The sequence below is a fragment of the Crocuta crocuta genome, unplaced genomic scaffold (assembly GCF_008692635.1).
Source record: "Crocuta crocuta isolate KB4526 unplaced genomic scaffold, BGI_CrCroc_1.0 scaffold70, whole genome shotgun sequence".
NCBI lineage: Eukaryota > Metazoa > Chordata > Mammalia > Carnivora > Hyaenidae > Crocuta > Crocuta crocuta.
The window spans coordinates 6,851,885-6,864,915 of record NW_027528417.1 but is presented as its reverse complement, the minus strand read 5'-3'; the positions used below and the strand labels follow the sequence as shown (position 1 = coordinate 6,864,915).

At 40.7% G+C, this 13,031-nt stretch overlaps 1 protein-coding gene across 1 annotated transcript in view; it reads left to right on the top strand.

Annotated features, from left to right (window-relative positions):
* ULK4 (unc-51 like kinase 4) overlaps positions 1-13,031 on the top strand; it is a 540,134-nt gene that overhangs the window by 149,241 nt on the left and 377,862 nt on the right. The window lies entirely within an intron of this gene.

Below are 13,031 nucleotides of genomic sequence, written 5' to 3'. Positions count from 1 at the left end.
TGGCGGTTTGTGTCTCTGCTGAGGACCTCCTGGCAAACCTGCCCAACTTTTACCCCCAGAAGGAGACATTATCTTCATTATCCTCATCAGGAGATAAATCTGCCCTCTTCCTGGAGGGAGACCTTATATTTTCCAAAGCTGCTCCACAAATCTAACTACAGCCGGGGTTGGAAAAAGATGCTTCAGCGTGTCTTCCTAAGACACGCAGAAGTGTGTGAGGACCGTGGAGAATACCTTCTCCCAACGCTATTGATATGATGACTCCTTGTTTTATGTTTTAAGAAACCAGAGAACTGTTTTCCAGAACAGCTGTCCCGTTTTACATTCCCACCAGCAGTGTAGGAGTGATCCAGTTTCTCTGTATGCTTGGTAGCATGTGCTGTTGCCATGTTTAACTTGAGTCATTCTCGTGGGTGTGGTGATACCTCATTGTGGTTTTAATTTGCATTTCAGATGCTAATGATGTTGAATGCGTTTTTATGTGCTTGTTTTCCTCCTCTGTGGCCTCATCAGTGAAATGTTTGTTCATGTCTTTTGCTTAATTTCAAATTGTTTTTGCTCTTGAGTTTTTGAGCCTTCTTTATGTATTTTAGAGATGAGTCCACTGTCAGATACATGCTTTGCAAATATTTTCTCCCAGTGTGTAGCTTATCTTTTTATCTTCTTTTTAAAAATTTTTTCCCCAATGTTTGTTTATTTTTGAGACACACAGAGAGTGAGTGGAGGGGAGGGGCAGAGAGAGAGAGAGAGAGAGAGAGAGAGAGAGAGAGAGACCAGAATCTGAAGCAGGCTCTAGGCTCCCAACCCAGGGCTCAAACCTAGTAACTTTGAGATAGTGACCTGAGCTGAAGTTGGATGCTTAACTGACTGAGCCACCCAGGCGCCCCTCCCTGTCTTTTTATCCTCTTTCTTTTTTTTTCTGTAATTTAATTTAATTTATTTTTTTTGATAAGATTGTGGGTAATTTTTATTTCCTTGTTTGTGCTTTTAAAAAAATACTTTATTGTCAAGTTGGTTTCCATATAGCACCCTGTGCTCATCCCCACAAGTGCCCTCCTCCGTACCCATCACCCCCCTTNATAGATTGTTTTCTTTGCTGTGCAGAAGCTTTTAATCTTGATGAGGTCCCAATAGTTCATTTTTGCTCTTGATTCCCTTGCCTTTAGGGATGTGTCAAGTAAGAAATTGTTGCGGTTGAGGTCAAGGAGGTCTTTTTATCCTCTTAACAGAATCTTTCTCAGAGCATAAGTTTCTAATTTCAATGAGGCCCCCTTTACCAATTTTCCTTTGTTCCTCTCAATATCAAGTCTCAGGTAGGTATCAAAATTGCTGGGTAGGTCCCACAAGATTTTCTTGTGTCCCCCTCCCCCAAAATATTTGTATGCCATACATTTATCATCCATTTTGAGTTAATACCTGTTTAAAGTGTTAAGTTTAGATAGATGTTGGTTTTTTTGTTTCTGTATTTTTTGCCTGTGAATATTTAGTTGCTCTGGCAGTATTTGTTAAAAAAAACTTGTCTTTTCTACATTGAATTGCTTTTGCTCTTTGTCACAAATCAGTTGGGCACATTTGTTTTGGGTGACTCTCATTTTGGGTTCTCTATTCTGTTCTGTTGATTTGTGTGTGTCTTTCCACCAGTACCACAGTGTTTTGATTACTATAGCCATATAGTGAATCTTAATATTGGTAAAGTGATTCCTCCCATTTTTTCTTCTTTGTTCATATTGTTTTAGCTACTTCAGGGCTTATATGCTTTTGCATATGTTTTGGAACAAGCTTTTTTATGTCAAACTCTTGGTGACATTGTGATAGGAATTGCATCAAACCAATGTATCAGTTTAGGGAGATTGATATATTTACTCTGTTACCTTCCAGTCTATAAACATGGTACATCTCTCCATTTATTTAGGTCCTTTTTGCTTTCTTTCATTAGCATTTTGTAATTTCCAGCATATAGATTCTATATTTTGTTATTTTTAGAGAGAGAGAGAGAGAGAGAGCGAGCATGTGTGCAAGTGCAAGTGGGGGAGAGGTCAGAGGGGAAGAAAAAGAGAATCTTAAGCAGTCTCCACACTCAGCATAGAGCCTGAGGTGGGACTGGGTGCCCCCACCCTGGAATCATTACCTCAGCTGCTTGATCTTAGTGAATGTACCATGGGTGCTTGAAAAGGATGTGAATTCTGCTACTTGTTGGGTGGAGTGTTCTTTTTGTGTAAGTTAGAGTCTCTTGTTTCATTGTGTTGTTTAGATACTTTGTACTCTTAACAGTTTTTGATTTCTAGCAATTACTAAAAGTAGGATAATGACATCTAGAGTTACAGTCGTGGGTTTATTTTTCTTTTCGTCTCTACTAATTTTGACTTCATGTATTTGGAGGCTCTGTTGTTTAGTGTCTACATATTTAGGGTTATTATGTCTTTAGGTTCCTCTTTGTCCCTGTAAAGTTTTCTGTGATTTAGTGTCAATGTAACCACTTCTGCCTTTATTTTAAATTGTTTGCATTTTATATGTTTTCACCATTTCCCTTTAAATGTACCTCTATTATTGTATATGAAGTAAGCTTTTTAACAGACAGCATGTTGCTGAATCATAATTTTGTATTTGCCTTGCCAGTTTGTCTTTTAATTAGTGTATATGGACCATTTTACATTGAAGGCGATTATTGATGTGTTAGGGCTTAAACCTGACTTTCCTTTTTTTTTTTAAAAAACATGACTTTAAAAAATTGTTTTAAAATCTTCTGTATATTCTCCATATACACAGAATATTTCATCAGACGGAGTTATAATTTTTGCTTCACTCATGAGAAGTGGGTTAGAGGCAGGTGTGTTGTATATACCCCTAATTTTATGCATTCTGATGTCCTTTACTTTTTTGATATTGTTAGCCTGATGTTACAGTCTCCTTTATGTTTAGAGAACTTTCTTAAGCCATTGTTTAAAGTTAGATTTGTTTTAAAAGAACTATTACTTTTCCTTTTTCTGAGATATCTCCATTTCTCCTGCATTCTCAAAGCATATTTGACTGCAGTTAAAATTTTGGTTGACTTTTTTTTTAGTCTCATAAAAGATTCTACTGTTTCCCGTTGTTTCATATGAAAAATCTTTGATTGCAAGTGGTGTTATTAGTGATGGGCCACTTCTTTCTGGGTGTTTTAAAGATATTTTCTTTAGGATTTAGATGTTTAATTATAACTTATCTTTGCTGTGAATTTCCTTGGGTTTCTCCTTGAGTTTGTTTAGTTCTTGCATCTGTAGATTTATTTCTTCAGCTAAATGTGGGTATTTTCCAGGCAATATTTCTTCAAATACTTTTTCAGTTCCATTCTTCCATTCCTCTCCTTCTTGGGACTCTGAGGATACAAATACAGGCATACCTTAGAGACATTGAAGGTTTAGTTCCAGACCACCACAATAAAGCGAATATTGCAATAAAGTGAGTCAAATGAATTTTTTAAAATTTCCCAGTGCATATAAAAGGTATGTTTAAACTGTGCTGTAGTCTATTAAATGTACAGTTGCATTATGTCTAAAAAATAATGTATATATTTTAATTAAAAATACCTTACTGCAGGGGCTCCTGGGTTGCTGAGTTGGTTAAGCATCTGACTCTTGATTTCAGCTCGGGTCATGATCTTGTAGTTTGTGAGTTTAAGCCCCGTGTTGGGCTTTTCGTGGACAGTGCAGAGCCTGCTTGGGATTCTCTCTCTCTGCCCTCTCTCTCCCTGCTACATGCTCTCTCTCTCTCAAAATAAATAAACTTAAAAAAAGATTTAAAAATACCTTATTGAAAAAAAATGCTAATCATCATCTGAGCTTTCAGTGAGCTGTGATCTTTTGCCAGTAGAGAGAGTCTTCCTCAATGGTGATGGCCACTGACTGATCAGGGTGGTAGTAGTTGCCGAAGGTTTAGGTGACTATAGCAGTTTTTTAAAATAATCCATCAGTGAAGTCTGTCGTATTAATTGACTCTTCCTTTCATGCATGATTCTCTGTAGCATGTGATGCTGTTTGATAGGCTTTTACCCAAGTAGAAATTCTTTCAAAATTGAAGTCCGTTTTCTCAAACCTTGTCACTGTTCTATCAACAAAAGTTTCCATAATATTCTAAATGCTTTGTTGTCATTTCAGCAGTCATCACAGCATCTTCACCAGGGGAGAGTCCATCTCAGGAAATTGCTTTGTTTGCTCTTCCATAGAAGCAACTCCTCTCCTCATTCCTTAAAGTTTTATCATGAGACTGTGGCAATTCAAATATAATAATAGGCAAAAGTTTGAAATATCGTAAGAATCACCAAAATGTGACAGAGACACATGTGAGCAAATGCTGTTAGAACAATGGTACTGATAGACTTGATCCACACAAACCTTCAGTTTGTAAAAAGGACAGTATCTGCAAAGCTCAGTAAAACGAAGTTTCCTTGTATAAAGTATTTTGTGATTGTTCTACAGGTCACGAGACTGCTTTTTTTTAAAGTCTTTTTTAAATCAGTTTTTCAGATTTTATAAATACAATGAATCTGTCTGTAAGTTCACTGATGATGTTCTCGCCAACCTGCATTCTGTTACTGAGCCCATCAGTGAGTTTTTTATATTGGTTATTGTATTTTTCAGCTTTATAATTTACATTTTTATAACCTTTATTTTCCCTGAAATGTTTACTTCTTTCATTGGTTTTAAGAGAATGTGAAGACATTTTGGTTATGGTGGCTTTAAAATTCTTAGGAGATCATTCTAGCATGATTCATATTGGTGTTAGCATCTGTTGATTGTCTTTTTTGATTCTAGTTGTGATATTCCTCATTCTTGCTACGATTCATGATGTTTGATTGTATCTTGGATATTTTGCTTGTTATCTTAGGAGACCCCGTCTTCACCCTGCTCTGTGTCAGGAAGTCTTGTTGCTTGGGAAGAAATGTGCATCCAGCTCCTCACTGGACCCCATTGACACTAACCTGATGGGGGAATCAGATTGCTGCTTGCTTGTGCTGGTTGGGGAACAGAACAGTTTCCTGCTCAAATGTGGTGACACTGTCCCCTCAGGGCAGTGGTAAAGTGGCTGGTTTCCTTGGTCAGGGAGTTGGAGGGTCTGCAGCCTGTTCTTCTCATGGATGCTGTCCCCTGGAGTGTGGTGGTAGTTGGTGGGATCATGTCACTGCTGCCTGCTCCCACCGTGATGGAAGATGAGCTCCCTGTTGGCCTTGCTCACATCTGCCAGCTGGGAAATTGGAGTGGGCCGCCTTCTTCTGGGGCTGGCGCCCTGCTTCGCTCCGCTGAGCCGGCAGAAGAGAGAGAGGGTCGTGCGCTATTTTCTCTTGGTGTTTTGCCAGAGTGAGGCAGGTATTCTCAGAGTTTCCCTTAGGCCATCTTTTTACTGGTTCTTTGGCTGAGGGAAACAGGCCTTTTCTCTTTTGGGGATAGTTCTGGGTTCACAACATTCACTGCACCCTTTTCCGTGTCCATGAGTAGCAATAAGAAACCGAGGAGACTCACAGCCGTGTCGTTCCTCAAGTCCATTGTTGTCCGGGCAGCTCACCTCCTTTTTTCCATATTTCAGAGTCCTCTTACGCTTGTTCTCTATATTATGTCTAGGCATTTTTAGTCATGAGAGGGAGGATCTGGGAGCAGTGGGGGGTAATTCCATCTTGCCATAATTGGAAATCCAAAGTCACTTTTAAGTATTGCCCATGGAAATACTAATTGGTGCAACTTTTTGGAAAGTAATTTAAAAACATCTATGACTGTTAACAATACATATCACTTTGGTTCTGATAGACTTGCATTTGGTGTTAGAAATAGAGGTATGAGGGGGCGCCTGGGTGGCTTAGTTGGTTAAGCGTCCGACTTTTGCTTAGGTCATGATCTCGCGGTTCGTGGGTTCGGGCCCCGCGTCGGGCTCTGTGCTGACTGCCAGCTCAGAGCCTGGAGCCTGTTTCAGCCTGTGACTCCCTCTCTCTCTGACCCTCCCCTGCTCACGCTGTCTCTCTCTCTTCTAGAAATAAATAAAAAAAATAAAAAAAAAAAGAAATAGAGGTATGAGTTATTCAGGATGTATGCATGTGGGTGTCCAGTGTAGCCTTGTTTCTAGTGGTTAATATCTGGAAATACAGTTACGATCCATTGATATATGTATTTGTCATATATGTAATATGTGACAAAATGAAAGGGCAGAGCTTCATATTAGGAAGTTATTTTTATAAAACAAATAAAAATGGCAAAACTCTTTGATTTGTATAAAATTTATTTTAAAAAGCATTGAAAGATAATACCAAGTTAGTTATCTGAGGAGGGTAGGATAGGGAGATTGTTATTTTTTTTTTTTCATTTTAGCCTTCTTATAATCATTTCACTCCTGTAATTAAAATCTAATAAAAAAATGTTAGCAGTGGGCACCAGGTGATTTTGAAGAATTAAAGGAATCCTTAAGGCAGTCAAAGCTCAAATTTGTTTAGATTTTGTAGACCACATTTAGGAATATGATACTTTCACAAACACATAGGTGGCTGGTCCAGATTATGGAAAATGGTTGGAATTTGTTGCTTTGTGCTTTGCAGCCCAGGTACTATATTCAGTGTATTTAAAATGCCGGGTCGAATATCAAAGTATGCAAAAGGAAGGCAGACTTTACAGAGATATTAAAATTCTCTATGATGAGTTTATATGGGAAATTGTTTCTTCTTCCTTACTTGTCCCTTGGAACTCCACTAGCAGCTGGAATTCTGAGCTGCCCTTGATGCTGTCCATCTGCCCAAGAACTTGGAACCTCACATCAGGAACCCATGATAACTTTGGCTACATTATGTAGATACTTTTTCCTGCTTACTATCATCACCATTGGCCTTTTATGGATTCAATATCAGCACATTTTCTATGATGTCACCTTTCAAATCTATCTAGCATGACAGGCAGTGAAAGTGAGCTGTCAGGATCAGATAAAAATTATATGATAGCCCCAAAATGTCCACCTATTTCTCCAAATGGTTTCATATTCCTGTTGAATATGACAGGTGATAAAATAAGGTCTTATGCATCTCCAGTAAATGATAACCCTTTCAGAGGATGAATAGTCTTGTAAGCTCAATTGTATAGGTTTGCTCTGTGAGCCTGAAATGATAGATCACATTTTCCTCAAGGGTTTTTTTTTTTCCCCTTTCCCTATAGCATTGCTGTTAATATGTTAATCAGCAAAATAAAGAAAAAGTTTACTTTGATCATGAAGGATTTTTTTAAAAGAAACATTTATTCTGTGTAATTGGTTAACTGTGTGGGAAAAAATTTTCTCAGCTCATACCATGCAAAAGTCAATTCCAGATGGATTAAAGAATTATAGACTAAAAAGAAACTGTAAACAGCTGGAAGAAAATATGTTTAAACATGGGCAGCAAAAGCTTTTCTGAGTAGAAAAGCAATGAAAGAAACCATAAAAGGAAATACTGGTGGCTTGGCTATATATAGGGTAGAAACTTTTATATTCCCCAAGATTATAAATAAAATTTCATGCCACCAATCCTGTAAATTTTTACAGCATCATATGTAACAAAGAGTTTTAACCCATATACTGTAAAGAGATTCATAAAGATATGAACAGATATTTGGCCTCACATAATCAAAGAAATACAAATTAAAATGATACTATTTCTACCCATCATAATGTCATGTTAAGGAAAAAAACCCCTACCACTATTGTAGACTGAAGGTACAGATCAAAGGACACCTTTTAACCAATTGGTGAAGCTACCTTTTTAAGGGCATTTAAAAATGTGTATCAGGAATCTCTCTGAATCAGTAGTTTCACTGTTATAAAAAAAACTTGAATCACAGGTTTGTACTTTTCTGAGCATGTCAAGCACCTGAAAGATGAATCCTCAGTGAACCTACCTTTTCTTGGTTTTCATTAACTTCGGCTATTACGGAAGTACTCGGAGGCTCTTTACAGAATCCCCTGATTCTAGTTGTCCCTGTCCACATGTAGTCATGCCCACTCACTCTTAACCAGTGGAGTAGCCCTCTTGATTCCCCCAAATGGAATTGTTGTTGTGTCCTCCGGGGGGAGCTTTCCTTCCTTGGAACCAACCTAGCAGAGCCTTGGGGTCATGGAGATTGGAAGTAAAAAATCCTCTGAGTGCTGTAAGAGAGAACGCATGTTTTCATTGTGCTGCTTCCCAGGTGGCCCATGCCTGAGTTGTCAGTAGGTCATTCCTCCTTTCAATCAAGCCAGGTGCTCCCGAGTAAAGGGGTGCTTGCTGAGATGAGTGAATTTCATGGGCACGAGAACATTCTCACACTTTTTTGCTATTAATAAGTTCCTGGGTCAGATACAGTATTCTGTTGAATACCATGATGATAAGTAAGGCAGTTCTTAAAGCCGTGCTTAGTGGCACTGGCAGGCGCGTACGGGCACGGAAAGCAAATCTGTATCCAGGATATGTAGCTATTTCACCGAGCAGAGTTTACAGCCTCTTCCATAAACTGACTTGTTGCTAGATGACTGGCTGGTCTCTCCAGGAAATGGGGCCATACTGGGGGCACAGCATGGAATTCTCCCGTTGGCTGAAGTGGTAATAAATATACAGGTCATGGTTGATGAGAACCATTCTTTTTGCTGAGCCCATGCATAGGCTCCACCGTGGCCACTTTGCATGTGGACCCATGGTGCAAGTCCAGGGGTGGCTGGAGAGAGTGGTGACTGACATTTGTAGAACATGTCATCTTGTCTAACCCACTTATTGAGAGCCTACTCTGACATGGATGCCCACTAAAGGTCATTCACATGGTATCGAAATGCCTTCAGGCTTTGTGCCTTTTCAGAGATGTTTACCCACATAACCCTTTCCCAGAATTTCTTGTCATCAGTCTTCATATCTTGTTCTTTCTGTGTCCCTCCTAAGCAGTTAGCCAGTGCCTGTGAATCAGCATGCATCTGCACTTCTGGCTACATCTCAGTTTAAACATAGACTATAACAAAATGTACTTGATTTCTTTTTTGAGGACTCTTGGGATTTGGTTTGTAAACTGCAGCAGTGTCCTTCGACTTGGTACCAGTGTGTTGTACTGAATCATTCAGTAACTGGGCTCAGTGCTTTTCCTCTTCAGTCGCTGGGTCATAAATCTTAGTCAGGATCAAGAGAGGGGAGGCAATGCAGAAGAGTGAGTATCAAAGGAATCTTAGTCACCCACGTATACAACTTACCAGTACGTTCTGGGCCTGTCCCAGCTCAGTCTCTTATGTTGATCAGTCTGCTTGGTGGGTTACTGCTCTGCGTGCTCAACCTAGTGGCTTGGTGTATCAGGTTAGTGACTCAGGGAAAGGTAACTCAGATGATGTGATAATTTGATGTCCGTAGTCATGCGTTCATTCTAAAAAGAGCTTTTTCTCAAAAGAACAGTAATCTGCAGATGAGATGTGGCTTTGCTCTAAAACCCCTTTCTTGGTCTGTTTGAGCTTTTATAGCAAGATACCAAAGATCGGGTAGCTAACAAATTATAGAAACACAGTTGCAGAGGCTGGACGTCTGACATCGGGGTGCCAGCAGGGGTGGGTGAAGGCCCTCTTACAGTCGCAGACTTTTCCTTTTATCTTCGTGTGGAGAAGGAAGTAGGGAGCTCTGTGAGATCTCTTTTATAAGGGCACTAATTCCACTTGTGAGGGCAGAGCCGTCCTGCAGGCGACCTGATGACTTTCTAACACCATCACATTGCCTGTTAGGATTCCACCATGTGAATTTTGGGGTGAACACCAGCCTTCAGACCATGGTAACCCCACAGATCTGTGTTGTGATTCACTTATTGGTGCTTCCCTGGGGCTCCCTCTCTCGCTCTTGTTTGCCACAGACACGCAGAGTATCGCTAGCTCTGCTGGGTCCTATGGCCCGAGTGACAGAGGAGCTCATGCTGTGGATGGAACTGGCAGCAGAGCCCCTCTTCACTCCAACTCCATTCAAAACTCGCAAGTCTTTAAATGGGTTCCTCAGAAAATGAGTCAAAAGGAACACATTCATAGGTGGTATATAGTGTTTCCTAAGTTTACAAAAGCCCACTTATTTGTCATAGTCAGTAGAAGATCTAATAACTTGTTTTTGACCTGGAGGATTGTCCCAGTGTGCTGTAGATCAGTCTCAGGAACTTGTGCTGAGGGCTAGTGAGGCCATGGATTTTCATGGGATTTATCCATTTCTCACAGGTCTTACTAAGTCACCTGAAGTACTTGCTGCTAACTGTTCCTCAGTTCCAGTCAGCTTAATGTCAACAAGGTAGCTTGCAAATGTGGTCCTGGGTGGTGATCTAGCTTTTTGCACACTGTTTTATGGCCGTGAGGAGGATTGGTGGCATAAGTCATAGGCAAGGTTGTGAACCTTTACTATGTCCCCTAATGAGTAAAAGTAAACACATTCTGGTGGTTCTTCCAGAATGATACAGAGTGAAAAAGCCTTTGTCAGGTCAACAGCAACTCTGATTGGCAGGGCTGTGTTGATTCGCTCCAGCAGGGATACTAAATCTTAAATTACAGCTGCAGTTAGAGTCACAGCCTGCTCGTATTTTGGATAACTTACACTCATTCAAGATCTATCATTTTCTTTCCCTTTTTAAAAAACTGTTTTATTTATTTTGAGAGAGCAGTTGTGTGTGAGTGGGGGAAGGGCAGAGAGAGAGGGAACGAGAGAATCCCAAGCAGACATAGCTGACAGTGCAGAACCCCACATGGGGCTCGGTCTCACAAATGCTGAGATCATGACCTGAGTCGCTTAGCTGAGTGAGCCACCCAGGTGCCCCAAGATCTATCATTTTCTAAGATTTTGCACAGGTCAAGTGGATAGTTTAAATGGGGCCATCGTAGATTTTATCACCCCTGCAACCTTTCCATCTTTTGTTACTGGTATGATTTCTGCGATTTGGTTTTCTGTTGGTATGGGTTACTGTCTTGTTAGGGGACATGCCAGATACTGCCATTTATCCCTTCTGATCATAGTAGCTCTCACTGTAAAGACAAGATAGCCAGTTAATGAATTCTCCCAGTTGCTAAGTATGTCTATTCCAGTTACAAATTCAGGAACTGAAGAGACAACCACTGAGTAGGTTTGTAGATATGCTTAGTGAATGCAATTTGAATTTGGGCCAAAACTCCATTTATCACTTCACTACCCTAAGCTGAGAGACAATAACTTTAATTACAGAAATTTTAAATTGGATGATGAATTTTCTGAGGATTCTGACAAGGTGGAAGAGAAGAATAGTGCATCTACTATTTAAAGTACCAATTTCTGTTGTATGGAGAAAAAACAGTTGTAAGTTAAAGAATGTACAGTAAGTAGATAAAAATGGGCTTCATGGGGTGCCTGGGTAGCTCAGTCAGTTAGGCGTCTGACTTCAGCTCAGGTCATGATCTCACAGTTTGTGAGTTCGAGCCCGGCGTTGGGCTCCGTGCTTACAACTCAGAGCCTGGAGTCCACGTTGGATTCTGTGTCTCCCCTTCTCTCTGCCCCTCCTCTCTTCATGCTCTGTCTCTCTCTGTTTCTCAATAATAAATAGATGTTAAAATCTTTTTTAAAAATGGGATTTGCATGTAGTGAAGCAAGAAAAGTGTGGTGTTTTGGTTGTCTAGAAATAGCATATGGCCACAAGAAGGAAGCAGTTGAGACATCTAGGATGAATCCAAATGGGATAGATATCTCCACTGGCATCATACTGCAGTAGTGTGGGAAGATCAGCAGAAACAGACAGCTGGAATAGTCCATGTATTGGTACAGTGAGCTCAGCAGCATGTTAAGGGAATGAAGCTGTCCTTGGGGGGGGGGGGTGGCATGGGGGACAGCAGTGAGGGCATCTTCAGGGAAGGGCACAGAATAAGTTAAAGCAAAGAGTGTGGCTTCTCTATGTTTAAAGGCAATGAAATTGCCTTCCCATGGTGAGTGCGTGTGTGCCATTCTCTTGGCAATAGACTAGGGAAATTGTGTCTCCTCTTTACAGCATTTCCAGATAGCTGTTCTTCTTTCCTCGAGTTCCTTTCTGTTTCTTCTCTTACCTGCACATGTGTAACTTGTAATTGCCTCTCTGGCTTACTCCCTTCCTCATCTTCCATGCCACTACCAGATTAATATTCTGTAATATTTTCATCAAGTCATTCCTTTCTTTTAAAAAATTTCCTTCCTGGGGCGCCTGGGTGGCTCAGTCGGTTAAAGCATCCGACTTCGGCTCAGGTCATGATCTCGCGGTTTGTGGGTTTGAGCCCTGTGTCGGGCTCTGGCTGACGGCAAGCTCGGAGCCTGGAGCCTGTTTTGGATTCTGTGTCTCCCTCTCTCTCTCTGACCCTTCCCTGCTCATGCTGTTTCTCTCTCAGAAATTTAAAAAAAAAAAAAAATTCCTTCCTGCAATTCTCTTGTGTTTCATCTCCTTTAAGAGTTCCCTCTCCTTTAAGAGTTCATAGGGTTGAGAAGCTCACCTCTCCTGTTCAGTGCCTAAGTCTATAAACCTGTCTTATTTCCCTCCCATTTAGAGCTTAGTGTGTTCTCTCTACTTCCCGGACAGGGTGTTCCGTCCTATGTACTTGGGCCTTCCCTCAGCGTGTTTATATGTACACCACCATCTTCAGGAAATTCTTTGAAGGTTCTGGCTGTGAATGGTACAGTTCCTAATTTTAGGACTAACGTGGATTTGCTGTGGGAAGATGCAAAAATAGGAAGTAAAATGCTTGGGTTCCCACTGCCAGCTGGACCCAGAATTTACCTTTGTACGTATAGGGCTCATGGTAGAACTTAACATACGGTCCTTGCTTTCTTTCCACCTCAGTCCCTTAGCTGGTTCTCTTCTGCTTCATGCTGGGCCTTCCCTGTTTCCTGATTACCATTGTTCTGAGGTGATTTCATCTAATCCAGTGGCTTCAAAACCGTCGGTTGGCTGATACGTACCTATATGACTTCTTCCCACTCCAGGCTTCTGTGATCTCCACACGTTCAGTGGCAGGCCCAGGAGGAATCTTCAGGTTAACATAGACCAACCAGGTCTGCTTTCTGACTCCATCTCAACTTCCAGACT